This window comes from Delphinus delphis, chromosome 2, assembly GCF_949987515.2.
Source record: "Delphinus delphis chromosome 2, mDelDel1.2, whole genome shotgun sequence".
In the NCBI taxonomy this organism is placed as follows: domain Eukaryota; kingdom Metazoa; phylum Chordata; class Mammalia; order Artiodactyla; family Delphinidae; genus Delphinus; species Delphinus delphis.
This window is the reverse complement of record NC_082684.1, coordinates 137,136,106-137,154,039: the sequence shown is the minus strand read 5'-3', so window position 1 is coordinate 137,154,039 and position 17,934 is coordinate 137,136,106. Positions and strand designations below refer to the sequence as shown.

Genomic DNA, 17,934 nt, shown 5'->3' with positions numbered 1-17,934 from the left:
GTTGAGAGTCCGCCTGCCGATGCAGGGGACACGGGGTCCGGGAAGATCCCACATGCCGCGGAGCGGCTGGGCCCGTGAGCCATGGCCGCTGAGCCTGCGCGTCCAGAGCCTGTGCTCCGCAACGGGAGAGGCCACAACAGTGAGAGGCCTGCGTACCGCAAAAAAAAAAAGACCTTATATTGGATGGGTAAGATGGCTTAGGAAATAAAAATTTGTTTTTTGCAAGCAGAAACATTTCTCTGACGGACCTCTCTAAAATATTAGTTTGTTGTTGTTTTGTTTCAATTAAGTCATTGCTGAATACAACTATATGAACACTATAAAAAGAGAAGTTAAGTGCTCGGCAATCAGTTTGGCCAAGCTCAAATCCTAGCTCCAGTTAGTGTTAGATTATCATACAAGCAAATAAACATGTGCTTAGGTTATGGTAAAAAAGTGCACCAAGAAAAGTTTAATTCAAATAATTTTATTTAAATAATTTAACAATGAGGGATCATCATTTTAAGAAATCAGAACTTTGCTGATTTTGCTTATCTTTATTTGATGGTTTGGAAATGATTTTGTTCTGAATTATAGAAGTAGCATCATAATCACTTTGAGACTTGATGATATAAAGGTTTAGAGACAGGAAATTATGACTCTGATTCTCTCAATCATTCATCTAATAAACATTTACCAAATGTTTATTGAAAAGGACATGCGTCAGCGTTTTATTTTTGACCATCCAGCATCTGAACTCCTTTACTATATTTAAAAAATCTGCCACTGTGTGTGTCTTGGAAGGAAGGTAAGCCCTAGAGTCAACCATGGAAGCCAAAAAGACCAGATACTTGCTTTGCTATTTAGGAACCAGGCACATAGATTGGTCAATTAGATGCTTTCATGAAGAATTTGACTCTAGAGCTAAAGCTGCAGAGACAGTTTAAAATTCATTCTTACGGCAGTGACATACAGTATCCAGAGGCAGTGTTCCAGCAATGGCATCCAGCATCCTGTGGAGTCAAAGGTATCTTAAACAAAAAGGACATTTCTGTGGCATTACTTTGGCTATGGACTAGCCCTGAGGTTGATTAGTTGGTTTCCTATTTGTTCTCAGAGTCTGGTTCTCCAGTCTTTCAGTCATTTCTGTAAGCTAACTAATATCTTTCCAATAAATTCTTTTTAACCAAAGTTGATCTCTGTAGTTTGCAAACAAGAGTCCCAAAATGGCAACCTTACCATATGCCAGGCTCTGTACCAGGCACTGGGAACACAAAGACAAATAATTTATGTATGGCCTTGCCTTACAGGAGTTTAATAGAGAAGGCAGACAACTAAATAAACAATCACTGTAAGTGATAAGACTATAACAGAAGTAATCACAGAAAGCACAAGAAGGACACACAGTTTGGGCTTCAGGAGTCAGAAAAGAAAGAGCTATCATCTAAATCTTGAAATATGAGTAAGGTAATATGAGTAGGGTAAATATGAGTAGAGGAGAGATGGAAGGGCATTCCAAACAAAAGAAGCAACAAATAAGAGGCATATGGCCTTTTCTTTGCTCATCACTTCCTTCCTACACAGTATCAAAAGCATAGTTGAAGGATAAAAGTGACAAAAGGCAGACTGATAGATTTGTGGAAGGGGATGAGAAATAGTTACAGTTTGTGACCTGGGTGACAATAGTGGCATTTTTGAGCTTGCTACAGGAAATCAACCTCATACTCGAAACACACACTCACCATCACCACTCCCACCACCGCAAAGCTGGCCACAACTATCTTTTCTCTCCTTCTCACCTATCTCAGTCGCTTCTCAGAACAGTCAACTATGGACCTCTGGATTTGGGGTTTGGGGATATTTTTTTTTTTTTGGGTGGTTGGTTATCTGTGACAGCTGTGGAACAGGAGTCATGAATGGGTGGATAAAGCAATTGAAAAGAGAAGTAAAGGCATTAATCAACTGATCAGAGTAGTGAAGCAAAAAGCATTCTGCCAACTGCTCACACTCCTTTTGCTTAAAGGTAGGTACGACTCTACAGGAGAAAAAAACTGACGTAAAGTATTTTACAAAATAATTGTGTGTGTAATTTCAGTACTGACATCATTTTTAGAGACTTATCTTTTAAAATTATACTAGGCTTATGCTATGTATTGTTTTCACTGTTTACTTTTATAAAAACTGTGATATTCATAAGTTTTATAAGCCCTTGCATTTTCAGTCATCCACTGTATGGAGTTCTATGCTTGAACAGGAGAAAAATAACCATAAAAGTAAACTAACCAACCAACCACTATTAGAAAAATTTGATAAAGGAGCCTGGAAGCAAATGATCAGTGAAGACTCATTTTCAAAAGTGACATCACAGTTACAAACAAAATGATGAGTATTCTAAAATCTATAATCCTCCTTTGAAAAAAGAAGTATGCACTATCATGTGAAGGACAGATATGAAAAAGTAAGTTTTCATTTTAGCTTCAGTAAATTGAATGATGTAAAATTCACTTCAGTCATACCAAACTCCACACCTCTGTAAATTCAGTTCTTTCTGCCAGAATGCCCGTTCAAATGGCCAGCTCCTGTGTAATATTTGAGACATGCTCTTTGAAGCCCTTCCTGATCCCCTTCCCTAGAAGAGATTGTCATTCTCTTTCCTTATACTTTAAGACCATCCTGTACGTATCTCTATTACAATTATCACATTAACACTGTAATCATTTCTTTGAACATCTACTCTTCTCAACTAGATTAGGAATTCTTTGAGAGTAGGCAATGTTACATCTCTAGCTCTGTAAATATGTTTTAGCACAGTCCCTAAAAAAGGACAGGTAGTCAGTAAACGTTTGTTAAATAGAAAATGACATGATGTATTAATAATAATATTAATATAAGATTATTTGTGTTCATGAAATAGCATGATTCAAACTTCAAATTCTATATGCAGAAGCTAAAAAATCAGCTCTTATTTGAAAAAGGGAGATATTTTTATAGCTTTCAGAATAACCACCTATGGACTGGGGATGAAATTAAGTTCTTTACTACTACATAAAGCTAATGAGTGGTCTCCTTTTTATTTCAGAAAACCTTAATTTTATTTCACGTTATTTAGCATTCCTTTGCAATCACCACCTTTTATGGTATCTATGTAGCCTACCGACATACCTCTCCCCTGAGAGTTGTATGCCCTGTATGCACTCCCCTATCATAGAAATGGGGCCTGAAAAGTTCTCTAAAACCTTGGTTTCATCTGCCATAGCTGATTGGACCAGACATAGACATTTGCCTCAAACTGGATTTTTTCCCAGGGTTTAGCATGGGATCACAGAACCATGAGTGAATTTAAGAATTTAAGAGTTAGAGGACTTGTTTGGCCATGTGCAGTGGTAAAAGACAACATGCAGAGAGAGAAAAACGATGCAGACAAGTAGGGAGAGGCAGAAGAGATAATGCTGCCCCAGGGTGGGGAGAAAACAGTTGCCTGAGTTACTGATGAGTTTCCAGTTCCTGGTTCCCCTCCCCCTCATGAAGCCTGGTTGTACTTCTACCTTCAAAGTACAGTACTGTGAAATCCCCAGTACCCTTGCCATCAACACTAATTCCCTTTTTTGAGTAAATTAGTTTGAATTTCATTTCTAATACTCACAAACAAAAGAAATTTGATTTTAAAAACCTCAAAAAAGAAAAGGTCAAGTAGGAATATAAAAATGTCAGTTAACCAGAGGAGAAAAAAAAAAACCCTTGTTACATTGGTATCTTCAGGCATTTCTCAGCGTAAGAAAATGAAAAATATTCACCAACCATAACAGGTTCAAACAACAACCTATAAATCCAACTTCAGCATAGTTGTGAGTCAGTATGAATAAAATTATATTTCAAAGTTCAGCGGAAAAAAGAGAGATTAAAGAATAGGGAGTATCTCAGAGCTTATTAGAACAAATTATTTTATAAAGAGAAATAATACCACTTACTACAATTTTGACCAAAAAGGGGGTGGGAATATGTCTTTTCTCGTGATAACAGCCAGTCCTATCTAACAAGCCTAAGTATCATTTATACCCTTTTCCCCATCCATCTATACGCTTTTCTCATACAAACATGGCACTTCAGAGTCCTCAACTAAAATGCTCAGTGGCAGAAGACAGTGACCTTTAAAAAAAAGGAAGCGTTTTCCAACAGCACAGTCATTCTATGGCATTAGTTTCTAAAAAAAGACTGATATATTAGGTTTTCCATTTTTCTTTGAAATTAGTTTATTAGTAAGAAGTTTCCTTTGGCAACTCAGACTTTAAAAGAAAAACTAGTTTCTTTAGTATTTTCAAAGGGATAGTGAAGAAGAATGAATATTGATAACTTCTGTTCAAAATAAACGTTTATAAGAAAAACTGACTAGTTTCACATAATCAAGATTTAGCAAGACTGGGAAAATCTACAAATGCAACAGCAAGTTCAGAGATAAAAACAAACAAACCAAAACAAACAGTACTTCTATCAAATTTGCCAAGCTTATATAGACAGTTCTGGTGTTCAGAAAAAAATGAGACGTTAAAGTAAAAGGAAAGGCTTATGAAAAATTGAACAGTGATTGCCATAAAAAAGATTTTAAGTAAACAAGTCCCAATTGTTTACAATAATGGAAGAAGGCAGAGGCATCGATCATTTTTAATGACTTACATTGCCTTCAGACTGTGTTTACTGAAATTACATTTGATTATGAGTGTTCAATATTCTCAGAATTTATTTTAAGCCAAGGAGTGAAGGGATAATGTGCAGGTTTGACTCTGAAGTGGGAATATTTCCAGTTTCCCCATTCTACCCCGTTGTTCAATCTTTCTCTGCAACATACTTCAGTTTATCTCCCAAATTAATAAAAAGCACAATATCAGCAGAGCTATCACCCTCACACTTTAATCCATAATAGGAAAGGCTGGTTAATGCTACAGGATAGGCTATATGAAGACTAAGCATAAATAAAGGGCATTCCTAGAGTTTAAACAGTGTTATTAATAAGAAAAGTGTGCAGGAATTTAAAAAACTAATTAAGTAGAACAATTAAGAAATGCTAATCATCATTAATGCCAATTTCAAATTTGTGACAGAACACCAAATGCTGGAGCTGCAAGAAAGACTAATGGTTAGCTCGCCAAGACATTCTCAAAAGCTAGGAATTTGTCTTTCATTTTAAAACCCAGGATTAGTTGGTTTGTTTATTCATTCCCTAATTCTAGGACAGTGGGGGGACTCGAATACATAAATTAAAACATTCTAAGGGCAGCAATGTCTATAACACATTATTTACTGAACACTAAGTAAATTTAAGCTTCACAACAATCTTATGAAGACATCATTATCTTCATTTTACAAGGGAAGAAACTGAGGTACAGGGAGACAGCACAGATAGTCAAATAGCAAAGTCAGGTTTGCTAACCCCAGACAGTTTGGGTCCAGAGCAACTACTTTATACTGCCTCTCCAATACTAAAATAATTCATTCAACAAATTCTTAACTGAGTATCTTCTCTTGTGCCAGACACTGTTCTTGTTGTTTGAGACATAACATAGTTACTAACAGATTATTTCAGAAGGAACTTGACAATCCAGACAAGAGTATGGGTCTGACAACCCACAAAATGGGAGAAAAAATTTGCAAACGAAGCAACTGACAAGGGATTAATCTGCAAAATATACATACAGCTCATGCAGCTCTATGTCAAAAAACCAAACAACCCAATCAAAAAATGGGCAGAAGATCTAAATAGACATTACTCCAAAGACAACACACAGATGGCCAAAAAGCACGTGAAAAGATGCTCACATTGCTAATTATCAGAGAAATGCAAATCAAAACTACAATGAGGTATCACCTCACACTGGTCAGAGTAGCCATCATCAAAAAGTCTACAAACAATAAATGCTGGAGAGGGTGTACAGAAAAGGGATCCCTCCCACACTGTTGGTGGGAATGTAAATTGGTACGACCATCATGGAGAACAGCATGGAGATTCCTTAAAAAACCAAAAATAGAACTACCATATGATCCAGCAATCCCATTCCTGGGCATATATCTGGAGAAAACTCTAATTCAAAAAGATACATGCACCCCAATGTTCATAGCAGCACTATTTTTTTTTTTTTTTTAAGAAGATGTTGGGGGTAGGAGTTTATTAATTAATTATTTTTGGCTGTGTTGCGTCTTCGTTTCTGTGCGTGGGCTTTCTCTCTAGTTGTGGTGAGCGGGGGCCACTCTTCATCGCGGTGCGCGGGCCTCTTACTGTCGCGGCCTCTCTTGTTGCGGAGCGCAGGCTCCAGACGCGCAGGCTCAGTAATTGTGGCTCACGGGCCCAGTTGCTCCGCGTCATGTGGGATCCTCCCAGACCAGGGCTCGAACCCGTGTCCCCTGCATTAGCAGGCAGATTCTCAACCACTGCGCCACCAGGGAAGCCCCATAGCAGCACTATTTACAATAGCCAAGATATGGAAGCAACCTAAATGTCCATTGACAGATGAATAAGATAAAGAATATGTACTACTTATATACAATGGAATACTACTCAGCCATATAAAAAGAACTGAAATAATGCCATTTGCAGCAACATGGATGGACCTAGAGATTATCATACTAAGTGAAGTCAGACAGAGAAAGACAAATATCATATGATATCACTTATATGTGGAATCTAAAACAAATGATACAAATGAACTTATTTACAAAACAGAAACAGAGTTACAGATATAGAAAATAAACTTATGGTTACCAGGGGGGAAAGGGGGGAAGGGATAAATTGGGAGATTGGGATTGACATATACACACTACTATATATAAAATACATAACTTGGACTTCCCTGGTGGCACAGTGGTTAAGAATCCACCTGCCAATGCAGGGGACACAGGTTCCATCCCTGGTCCAAGAAGATCCCACATGCTGCGGAGCAGCTAAGCCCATGAGCCATGACTACTGAGCCTGCGCTTTAGGGCCCACATGCCACAACTACTGAAGCCCGTGTGCCTAGAGCCCGAACTCCGCAACAAGAGAAGCCACCGCAATGAGAAGCCCATGCACCGCAATGAAGAGTAGCCCTCGCTCGCCACAACTAGAGAATGCCACGCGCAGCAATGAAGACCCAACGCAGCCAAAAATAAATTTTAAAAAAATATTTTTAATAAAAATAAAATAGATAACTAATAAGGACTACTGTATAGCACAGGGAATTCTACACTCGATATTCTGTGATGACCTATGTGGGAAAAGAATCTAAAGAAGAGTGGATATATGTATATGTATAACTGATTCACTTTGCTGTACAGCAGAAACGAATACAACATTGTAAATCACCTATACTCCAATAAAAATTAAAAAAAAAAAAGTATGGGTCTGAAAAGGCTTTCTGGAGGAGATAAAGCCTATGCTGAGTCTTAAAAGATGCAAAGGAGTTAGGCAAAAAGAAAAGGGAAGAAGAAAATGAAGTCATTCCAAGGAGATGGACTACATAAGCAACGGTCAACAGTTCAGAACTAGCATGTACATTCAAGGAATCTTCAAAAAGTAGTTTTTTATGGCTAGAGTGGAAAATGGAAAGCAGAAATTATGAGTTAAGATAGAGAACCAGTCCCAAATCATGATGAGGCTTAATGACCTGGTAAAGAGTTCAGACTTTATTCAGTTGACAATGGGGTGTTAAAGAAGAATTTTCTAACTGTGTTTTAGACTTACCAGTCCAGCAATTCTGATGTGAATATTACAGAGGTAAAATGAAGACAGGAAAACCAGTGAGAAAGTAAGGAAGTAGTTCCTAATAAGGCAGTGGCGGAAACAGGGATACTAGGGAAATGATCGATTCAAAAAATATTCAGGTGGCAAAATCAGCAGAATGAATAGTAAATGAATGTATGTGAGGAGAGAGAAAGAGGGAGGAAACATGAAAGACTCCAAAGTTCCTTGAATGATGAAGTCAATAGTCCAGATGTCTTTGAAAAACAATAAATCAAAGAAAAACTTTAGATAGGTAAATAAGTTCAATTTGGACAAACGGAGTTTAAAGTGAAGATACATAAGCAGTTAGATAAGACAATCTCTGATGCTTTGAATACTAATGCTGGAAAAACAGCTTGGTGGGTGATTGGTAGATACACAGTAACTGAAACCACAGGGATAACTACGACTTGCTTACTGTAAAGGCTGAGAAGGGCAACTGGCTAACCCTGGGACCACCACTTCTTTTGGGACAGGCAGAGGAAGGCAAACCCTCAAAGGGAATGATCAATACAATGAGAAGCTCCAGGATAAACAGAAGAGGGCAGCAGGGTGGAAGTCAAGGGGTTGAGTTTCTTGAGAAAATGGCCAACGGTATTATTGTCATTGGTTACTTTAGCAAGAGCAAGTTTAGTGACATAAGAAGTAGAAATTAGGGCTTCCCTGGTGGCGCAGTGGTTGAGAGTCCGCCTGCCGATGCAGGGCACACGGGTTCGTGCCCCGGTCTGGTAAGATCCCACATGCCGCGGAGCGACTAGGCCCGTGAGCCATGGCTGCTGAGCCTGCGCGTCCGGAGCCTGTGCTCCGCAATGGGAGAGGCCACAACAGTGAGAGGCCCGCGTATCGCAAAAAAAAAAAAAAAAAAAAAGAAGTAGAAATTAGACTGCAGTGGGATAAAGAGTAAATGGGAGAGAAAAGACGTAATTTCAGCCAATGCAGATTACCATATCAATTTTCTCATCTATAAAATTGAGGTAATGGGTTATTTTGAGCACTAAATGACTTACTACATGTAACCTCACCTGTAAGTAACGCTACAGGCCCTCATGCTCACTGCACGTAGCCACACGGGGTGTCTTTCTGTTCTTATCTCAAACTCCTTTTCATGGGAAGGCTTTGCACTTGATATTCTCCCATAAGAATCACTCTTTCCTCAGCTCTTCACATAACTGGCTCTTTCTCATCTGTCAAATATCATCTCCTAAGAGAGGACTTCCCTAAGAAGTACCCTAAGGACCCTCTCAGTCATTCTCTCACATCATTGTGTTTTACTTCCTCTGTAACTCTTACAACACTTTGAACATTTCTTATTTAGAGGTAATATAGCAAAGTAATATAGGAAAGTGATTGAGAGTGTAGGCTCCACAATCAGACTGGCTACATACGAATTCCAGCTCTGCCATTTACTAGCTATGTGACTGTGGTCAAGTTGCTAAATCTCTCAGTGTCTTAATTTCCTCATCTTTAAAAGGGGCAAAATAATAAAGTACTTACCTCACAGACTTCTTGAGGGAATTAAATGAGTTAATCCATATAAAATTACTGTAAGAATACAGGTAGATTCTGAGCACTCAAATATTATTATATATTTGTTTACTTGCAAGGATCTTAATGCTCCACTAAACAGCATTTCTCAAAATGTACTATGAAAAATATCTGAAGCTGGAATAACTCTAAGTCCAAATCATAAATATATCAACCAATAACCAAATGACAGAGTACTATTCTGACTAAACCTCAGGAAGTTTTACTTTCAGAAAAGGGATTTTTTTTTTTGGCCACAAAAGTCAGAGACAAAGAAAACCATACAGAGCTAAGGCTCTGTAATTAGTAAGGGAAATTTTTTTGATAAGTTTTATATATATAATTACTTGTAATTTAGACCAGCCTATAAGAAGTAAAATTAAAATATGGAGGACAGAGAAAAAAAGGTTCTGAAAGGTCCTGACCTAAGTAACTTTGGAAAATAGTGTTTTGACTGGGAACTCTAAACGACAAAAGGATTTAAAAAAAAGATAAAACTTCTCTAGTTGTTAAAGTCATTTCTCACCGGGATATGATTAACAATTATGAAACTGTGCATGTATAATGAGACTGAACAAACAAGTAAGTGGACTGCGGATGATGAGAACCAGGTTTCTCATTTCTGGAGAGTAAGGTTACAGATAAGCATGGGGGTAAGGATAGAATGAACCATGTGGTACTGAAGCAGAGTCAAAGACATCAGTATGAACTCATGTTTAGCTTCATTTAGATCCAGATGGACATATATGTAAAAAAAAGTTATATATCTGTATACATGTGTTAGTATACATACATATATTTCCTAGGTCTGTACACTGAGGTCTAAAAGCAATGATATCCCAACAGCAATGAGCATACTCAGTGCCCAAATCTTGGTTTCTAATATCCTTCTCTAATAAAAGTAACTAGGGATCCTTGAAGAAATGGTTGATTATAGGGCTGGGGCAGGGAATATAAAAGATTAGCCTGGAGCATCTTGTAGTGCCAGAAAGTATGGAAGTGCTCAAAAAAACAAAACAATGGTTTATGTCTTGTGGGTCACAGGAACCAACCTGAAAGAGGTAGAACAACTTGAGCAACAAAATAAGGTAGTATAGGAGTATAACCCAAATTTAGAAATAAGTATACATAAGTCCATATTGATATAAACGATTAAATAAATAAATGGGGGAGAAAAGGAAAATCTCCCTTAAAGAAGAATCCCAAGTAATTTTGTAGATACTCACCCGTCGAGGAGTTAGAGCTTAACTTCCTATCCACTGAATATGGTCTGCACTTAGTAACTTATTTCCAAAACGCAGCATATAGGAAAACTTTACAGTAGAGAAACCTGGCAAACACTACCTCAGCCAGGTGATCAAGGTTAAAAATATCAGTGATAAGTCATATTGATGGTATGTACCCTTGATACGATATAATGAGAACAGCGTTTTATCTCTGCAGTCATCCTCCCCAAAACCCATAACCCTAGTCTAACTATGAGAAGAACATCAGACAAACCCAAATTGAAGGACATGCTACAAAATCTCTGACCCATACTCCTCAAAACTGTCAAGGTCATCAAAAGCAAGGAAAATCTGAAAAGCTGTCACAGACCAGAGGAGCCAAAGGAAACATAATGACTAAATGTAGTGTGGTATTCTGGATGGAATCCTGGAACTGAAAAAGGACATTAGGTGAAAACTAAGGAAATGTGAATAAAGTATGGACTTTAGTTAATAGTAATGTTCCAGTGTTGGTTCCTTAGTTGTGACAAATGTAAAACAGAAGTGTCGGATATTAGCAATAGGGGAAACTGGGTGCAGGGGATGTAGTAACTCCCTGAAACTTTTCTGTAAATGTAAAACTATCCTAAAATTAAAAGTTCATTTAAATAAATTAATAATAATAATAACAATAGCAGGGAAGTTATTGCCTTAACCAGACTGACTTTAGTCCTTTAAGTCATGTATAGAGGGTTGGACAAAAACAGAAAGAGTTAGTACTATGCAAAACAATCTCAACACTGATGAACAATTTATAATACTGTATATGTAAGTGCCTAAAGTCATTTCATATGTGCATATTTTTATTCCTTAGTTGATAAGGACTTTAGGAGCAGAAAACGCTCCTCTAAGCAGGAAGCCACTCAAATTTTAGACTAAAACAAAACTGTCGTACTAATTATTATTAATAAAAATTCCACCTGGTTTTTGAAATCCACAAAATTGAAATAGTTTTAGTTAAAATATATCCACAGTACATTACTGAAACATTTTCTCATAGTTTCAGAGGGAGAGAAATATAACTATACATATTTTATGAAAGTACATTGGGAAGTTCACTAATAACAATATACTATAATGTAAAATTCACAATAACTTGGGTCCATAATGGTCACTGTTCAAGAGATTTGTAAACTCCAAAAATAAAAAGAACACTTCACTAACGTTTGTAACTATCTTGAACATATTTAAAAACCAAAAAACCTATCACAAAAAAGTCTAACAGAAAATGTGTAAAGGATATAGGCAAATCACTGAAGAGTTAACCAAAAATGCCCATATAATGCCGCGGAGCAACTAAGCCAGTGCGCCCCAACTACTGAGCCTGTGCTCAAGAGTCCCCAAGCCACAAATACTGAGCCCGCGGGCCTAGAGACCGTGCTCCGCAACAAGAGAGGCCACCGCAATAAGAAGCCCACGCACCGCAAGGAAGAGTAGCCCCTGCTCACTGCAACTAGAGAAAGCCCGCGTGCAGCAACAAAGACCCAAAAGCAGCCAAAAAAAAAAAAAAAAAAGTCCATACATAAGAAAATATGAAGGGAAATAAAAATAGAACACAAATGAAATGCCATTTCAGATGGCAATCAGATTGGAAAAATCCAAGAGTCTGACAACACCAACTGCTGGTAAAGATACGGAGAAATAGAAATTGTTTGTCAGTATCCTATAAACACCCTGTAAAGGGGAAAAAGCATATACCCTAAGACCCAACAATTTGACAATCAGGTATATGACCTGGAGAAACTCTGGCATGTTGCTTGAGGAGATGCAAGGATTTCATGAGGCACTATTTATAATAGATAAAAAATGAAAGCAATCTAAATGCTTATCAATAGAAGAAATGACAAAATACAGTATAGTTATTCAATGGAACACTACAAATCAGTAAAAAATGAATGAACTAGACCTATAGTGCCAACAAGAATTGAGGGGAAAAAAAGTAAAATAAAGAAAACAAGTTTCAAAATGTGTATACCATGACATAATCATATTAATAGCTGGTTAAATTTACCAGCACACTTAAAAAAAAAAAAGTGCCAGGCACAGTTTTAAGCAGCTTATATAAATAAACTCATTTACTTTTTACAACAACCTTATGTGGCAGACATTTCTATTATCCAGATTTGATAGATGAGGACAATGAGGCACAGAAAACTTTTAAAACATGCCTGAGGTCACAAAACTATTAAGTAACAGAGTCAAGATTCAAACCTAGGGAGTTATGTCTCCAAAGTCCACACTCTTCAAAAGCATCCAAAGCAATGTCCTGTACTACTCAAATACATACAATTTATTAAAAGGTAAACTGGAAGGATACACATCAAATTTATCGCAACAATTGCCAGGGAGGGGATGTAAGGAGAGAAGGAAAGAGGATGAAATTGGGGAGAACAAAAGGGGCTTTAACTTTATCAGCAATGTTCAAGTAAAATATAAAGTTCTACGCCGCTCTTTTAGAATTCAGTGTGATACCGATGACTTATGTGGTTCTTTTATATTAAATGCACATCTCAAGCAAAAATGAAAAAATGTCAACGTTTTGTATGGTATGTGCATTGTTCACTACTTTTTGTAATTTTCTGTATTTTTTAAACTTTCCAAAAACAAAATGCCTCCTCTATAAAACAATATTATAACAAAAATAAGAAGAGTGACATCCCTGGTGGCGCAGTGGTTAAGAATCTGCCTGCCAATGCAGGCGACACTAGTTTGAGCCCTGATCTGGGAAGATCCCACATGCTGCGGAGCAGTTAAGCACCTGCGCCACAACTACTGCTCCTGCGCTCTAGAGCCCGCAAGCCACAACTACTGAGCCCGTGTGCCACAACTACTGAAGCCCGTGTGCCACTGCAATGAGAAGCCCACGCACCACAACGAAGAGTAGCCGCCGCTTGCCGCCAACTAGAGAAAGCCCACACAAAGCAATGAAGACCCAACACAGCCAAAAATAAATAAATAAACAAATAATTTTTAAAAAAATAAAAAGAAATTTAAGCAATTTCCAATCTCCATATTTCAGGTTTTATTTGGAAATGCAAACAGCTAAACTGTGAGTTTATGTATGTATATATACTTTAACATACATATGGAAAATGCATTTTTACAGGGCTCAAAAGAGATATACTAGAAGTATATCAGAAACAGTATCTCTTACTTTACATTTTGATGACTCACTCTTCTCAGGGAAAATGAAGTATATATAGCACTAGCAAGAAAACTCCCTTGATACCTTTCTACCTCTTTTTTCTGCTGCTTTCTACTTGTTGGTGGTTTTTAAAAGAAGGAAGCAAGAAGAAAGTACCAAGAAGTTGTCACGTACTTTAAAAAATAACAGCCATAGATGAACATATACGCAGCCCTTCTGAACTTAAGATTCCCCCACATACAATCAAGTAATGTTCCAAAAATTTATTTGTAAATTGGTTGTCTGGAACTCAGAACATACTTTCCCATAAAGAAAGTTAAAAGAGGATGTGAGCACCAGGAAAAAGATACTGCCTGAGGTGCCAGGGCATGAGCAGTGGGACAGAAAAAGCAGAGTATACAATATGCACTGATGAAACAAGAAGAAAAGAAAGGTTCTCTACCAGAGTTTGAGGTTAGAAACTACATTTCATTCATTCACCTTTGTATACTCAGTGACTAGCAAAGTACCTGGCACCTCATAAACATTCACAAACCGCTGACTGATGAGGTAATGAGGAAAAGACTTAAGTCAAGCAGTCCATCAATAGGTGGCACTGGCAACACAGAACAGTTAGGGTGTAAGACACAAACAGAAAAGAAGTTGGAGAGTAACGATGTGCATTAATAGGAGCATCCACATATGGAAAACTATTACCAGGCTGGTGCTGGTAGCTAGGAGAATGCCTTCACCTGTATTATTGGCTGTTTCCATTATTGTGTATATTGCATAAGCACCGTATTTTCAGTTAGTTTGGCTAATAATGAATCATAAGGTAGTTTCTCTGTTGGGGCGGTGGTTATGTGGGATTTTCAGGATTTTCTCCTCTGACTCTTGAAAATATTTTAATGTCATTTTAGTGATTATTAGAGTAATACTATTCAGAAGACAGAACAAAGTACAAACACTAAAATAGAAGTTACCTATAATCCTATCATCCAGAGATAATGTCTTTTAATATTTTATGTACTTCCTGCCAATCATTTTGCCATATATGTGATATATTATAAGTAATAACATAGTAATTCCTTATATTCTGATTTTTATCTCAAGATTATATTGTGCTTTCTCATGTTAGTAAATATTTTTTAAAATGACTTTTAATAACTGCATTTACCACATAGATTAACCATCATTAATTTCACTAATCCTCTATTATATGGCATTTTAACTATTACAAATTTTTCACTATTATAGTAACAACTATATAAATTAATCCTTTCTTATGTATAAAGTTCTACACTGCTATTGTAGAATTCAAAGTGGTAATTATGATACACAGTAATAAGTAATAAAGTAATAAGTAATAATAAGTAATAAAGCATGGAGTGCTTGACTCCCCCCAACCCACAAATTCTACTGAGCAATGATCAGTAGGACACTGAACAAACAAACAAGAAAGGAAGAAATTTTATCAAGTTTTCTTCATTCTCTTCTTCTACACCTCGTAGGAAGGAGGAAAATGTCCTGAAAGGTAAGTCTCTGATATCAGAGAGGACAAGAACAGCAAGCCAATCTTCCTGCTACAGCCACTTCTGTTTTCCACTTAGAATAAGGAGCCATCAATTTAAATAGGAATAAACAAGATTTATAATATATCAAACATCTGTTTGTATTGGTGCTTAAATCTAGGTTTTCATAGTAAGTAGACTGCTTAGAAAAATTCTGCAAACAGAAAAGATAATGTAACTAATATATCACTCAGTGAGAACACAATTTTCTTTTACAATTCCTCCATGATTTTTATTATTTTTTGAATGAATTAGAAAATGTCATGTACTCTATTTCTTCCTTCTTATAGCCTCCCAATTATTCCAAATTTTATTCAAGCTGCCACAAATAGGTCAACAGCTCCAGGAGCTTAAGAATCAATAACTATTTAAGCCAGTGGTAATTCATGTGGAAAAGTTCAGAACAAATCAGCATCAGCTTCCTGGCTCTCTTGCACAATCAGAAAATTTATATCGCTTCACCAATTTTCAAAAGTGTAAATTTGTGTACATAAATTTAAAACTCAGGCCAAATTTTACTTACATTTATTCCCAGTACTGGGCTGCTGTCAAGATCAATTACATTCTTATAAAACCCACAATGAAGTTAAGTCTATGTTTAATCATTCAGAAAAAGAAAATTATGTAACATATAGTATGTACAATAATGACGATGATGATAATATATACTATTCTGGACTCCTACTGAGAGCTGCAGTTCAAAGGGAGAATGTGAAAATGAGGTGGAAGTTACCAAAAATGTTTAATTTTGGCCAAAACAAAACAAAGTTCCCGTAAAAGCGGCCAAATACAATCTTTTGTTTCATTATAAATTCAAACGGGGTTCAAATAGCTCAGAAATTATGTATACTTAGGTTTTCAAAGGCTGAAATCCCAGTATCTACTCTAGACATAAAACTGTATAACTTGCCCCAAGAGTCCTTACTTATTACCCAATCTTAGGTCCCCCGGAGACTACTTTTTACAATAATCTCAAATGTACTACAATAGATTAGTGTAACCTGGGTTACGCTGTTTACAGGTGTCTCCGCCTCCTTCCCCCAAGAGGAGAGAAGAGGTAGACTAGGGCAAGCAGAAAATAGAAAGAGACCATATACACCAAACAACAGCTTGTAATCTTGTAAAATTGCTTCTTTTAAACTTGAACTATTATTTTCATTAACGGATAATATTTTAAAGAATAGCATATTCACGTAGTAATACAATTTCTGCCCTCACGGGTCTCTAGCTAGCTGACACGCGTTTTCTCCTCAGATAAATACATGCCTGTTGACTGATGCCTATCCTACTGCTGCAAACAAAAAATAACTGTCCTATAAGACAAAAACCCTTCTCTAAGGCTCCAGGCGTAACCATACGTTTGAATTAAAAGCACACTGAAACAATAACAAAAATCTTCCAGCACATCTGTCAATTAAAAGTACGATAACGAAACGCTGTCGCTGCGACCCAGTTTTAGGTCACAAGCTTTCCCCCCCCCCAACCAAGAAAGCGGTAAACTTCAAAGGGAACAGTGGCTACCAGTAATTGTTTACCCTCTCCCGCCCCCGCCCCCCCAAAAAAGACTGGGAAAAAAACCAAACTGGACAAGTTGGACGTTTAGCAGGTTCACGCTGGTCGGAGTAGGCTAGGCAGACCTCTGGGAGGAAAATCGGGCCTCTGGGGTCCAGCCAGGATCCAGCTGCCGCCTGTTTAAAACAGCGAGCAGGTGGGATTCCGGGAGGCCACCTCCGTCTTACGTAACGGGCTTGTCAAAATCCCAGCTCCAGGACCTCCCCTTTCACCGCCCCCGCCCCCACCCCCAGCTCCCAACAAGAGCCCCAGGCCAGCCCGGAATAGAAAATCCGGAATGAAAACACAGGAGTCCCCCCAGCATCCGACGCAGAGGCGCGGGTGCTACTCTCAGCACCGCCGCGCCATCCGGAGCAGACCCAGCTCTCGGAGGACGGCCAGGCTCCGAGAAATCCCCGGGTGGAGGTCGCGGCCATCCACGCCACATCTCCGAGTCCAGCCGGCCCCACTCCCGTGCCCGCGGCTGACACCGCTCCGGGCAGTGACAGCTCCACATGCCACCGCTGTCCGCGCTGCCGCCCCCACACTCACCTCACCGCTGACTCCCTCGCGAGCAGCTGGTCGAGCTTGGAGAGCGGTGCCGCGTCCACTCACCAGCGGCGTCGGGACACGAGAGGGTGAATGCCGCGGGGCTCAGAACCCGCTTAGCTCATCCCCAGCCCGGCGCTCCGCCCTGCGCGGCACCCCCGCCCGCCCAGGCCTGCCGTCTCAGTCAGACGGGACTCCCCCTCCCCTCGCGGCCGCCGCTGCCTCCGCCTCCTTCCCTGGTTCCAGCCGCCGCGGCCGTCGCCGCTGCGACCGGCGCCATCTTGACAGTGACGGAGTGGGCGGAGGCGGGGATCGCGGCCTGTGAGCGCCAATAGAGGGCCAGTCCCTTGCCCGAGGGGGCAGGACAGGGACAGGTTGAGGGTCGCGGGGTCCTAGCGCCCGATACTGCTATGGGCGTAGAAGGTGGGCGGAGCTGAGGGGCGTTCTCTCTCGTCGCGCGGTAGAGTTGGGGAAGTGCGCCGTGGTTCCCCTTCGCGTTGGGAGATCCGGACCCCTAGGCGAGCGTGGGCGGCCTACACCTTCCCTTCCCCTTTCACCACCCCGAGGGTCAGGGATCCGTCATGGGCCAACTGACTTGTTTCCTCGTTCCTCCCCAGCCGTCCC

At 39.0% G+C, this 17,934-nt stretch overlaps 1 protein-coding gene across 4 annotated transcripts in view; it reads right to left on the bottom strand.

The window, feature by feature from the left end:
• Nucleotides 1–17,487, bottom strand: part of DENND4A (DENN domain containing 4A) — a 132,583-nt gene extending 115,096 nt beyond the window's left edge. For all 4 annotated transcript variants that reach the window (XM_069540472.1, XM_060005743.1, XM_060005744.1 and 1 more), the window contains exon 1: nt 17,314–17,487. The gene's annotated coding sequence lies outside the window, so the exon portion shown is untranslated. The remainder of the gene's footprint in view (nt 1–17,313) is intronic.
• Between the last annotated feature and the right edge of the window lie 447 nt (nt 17,488–17,934).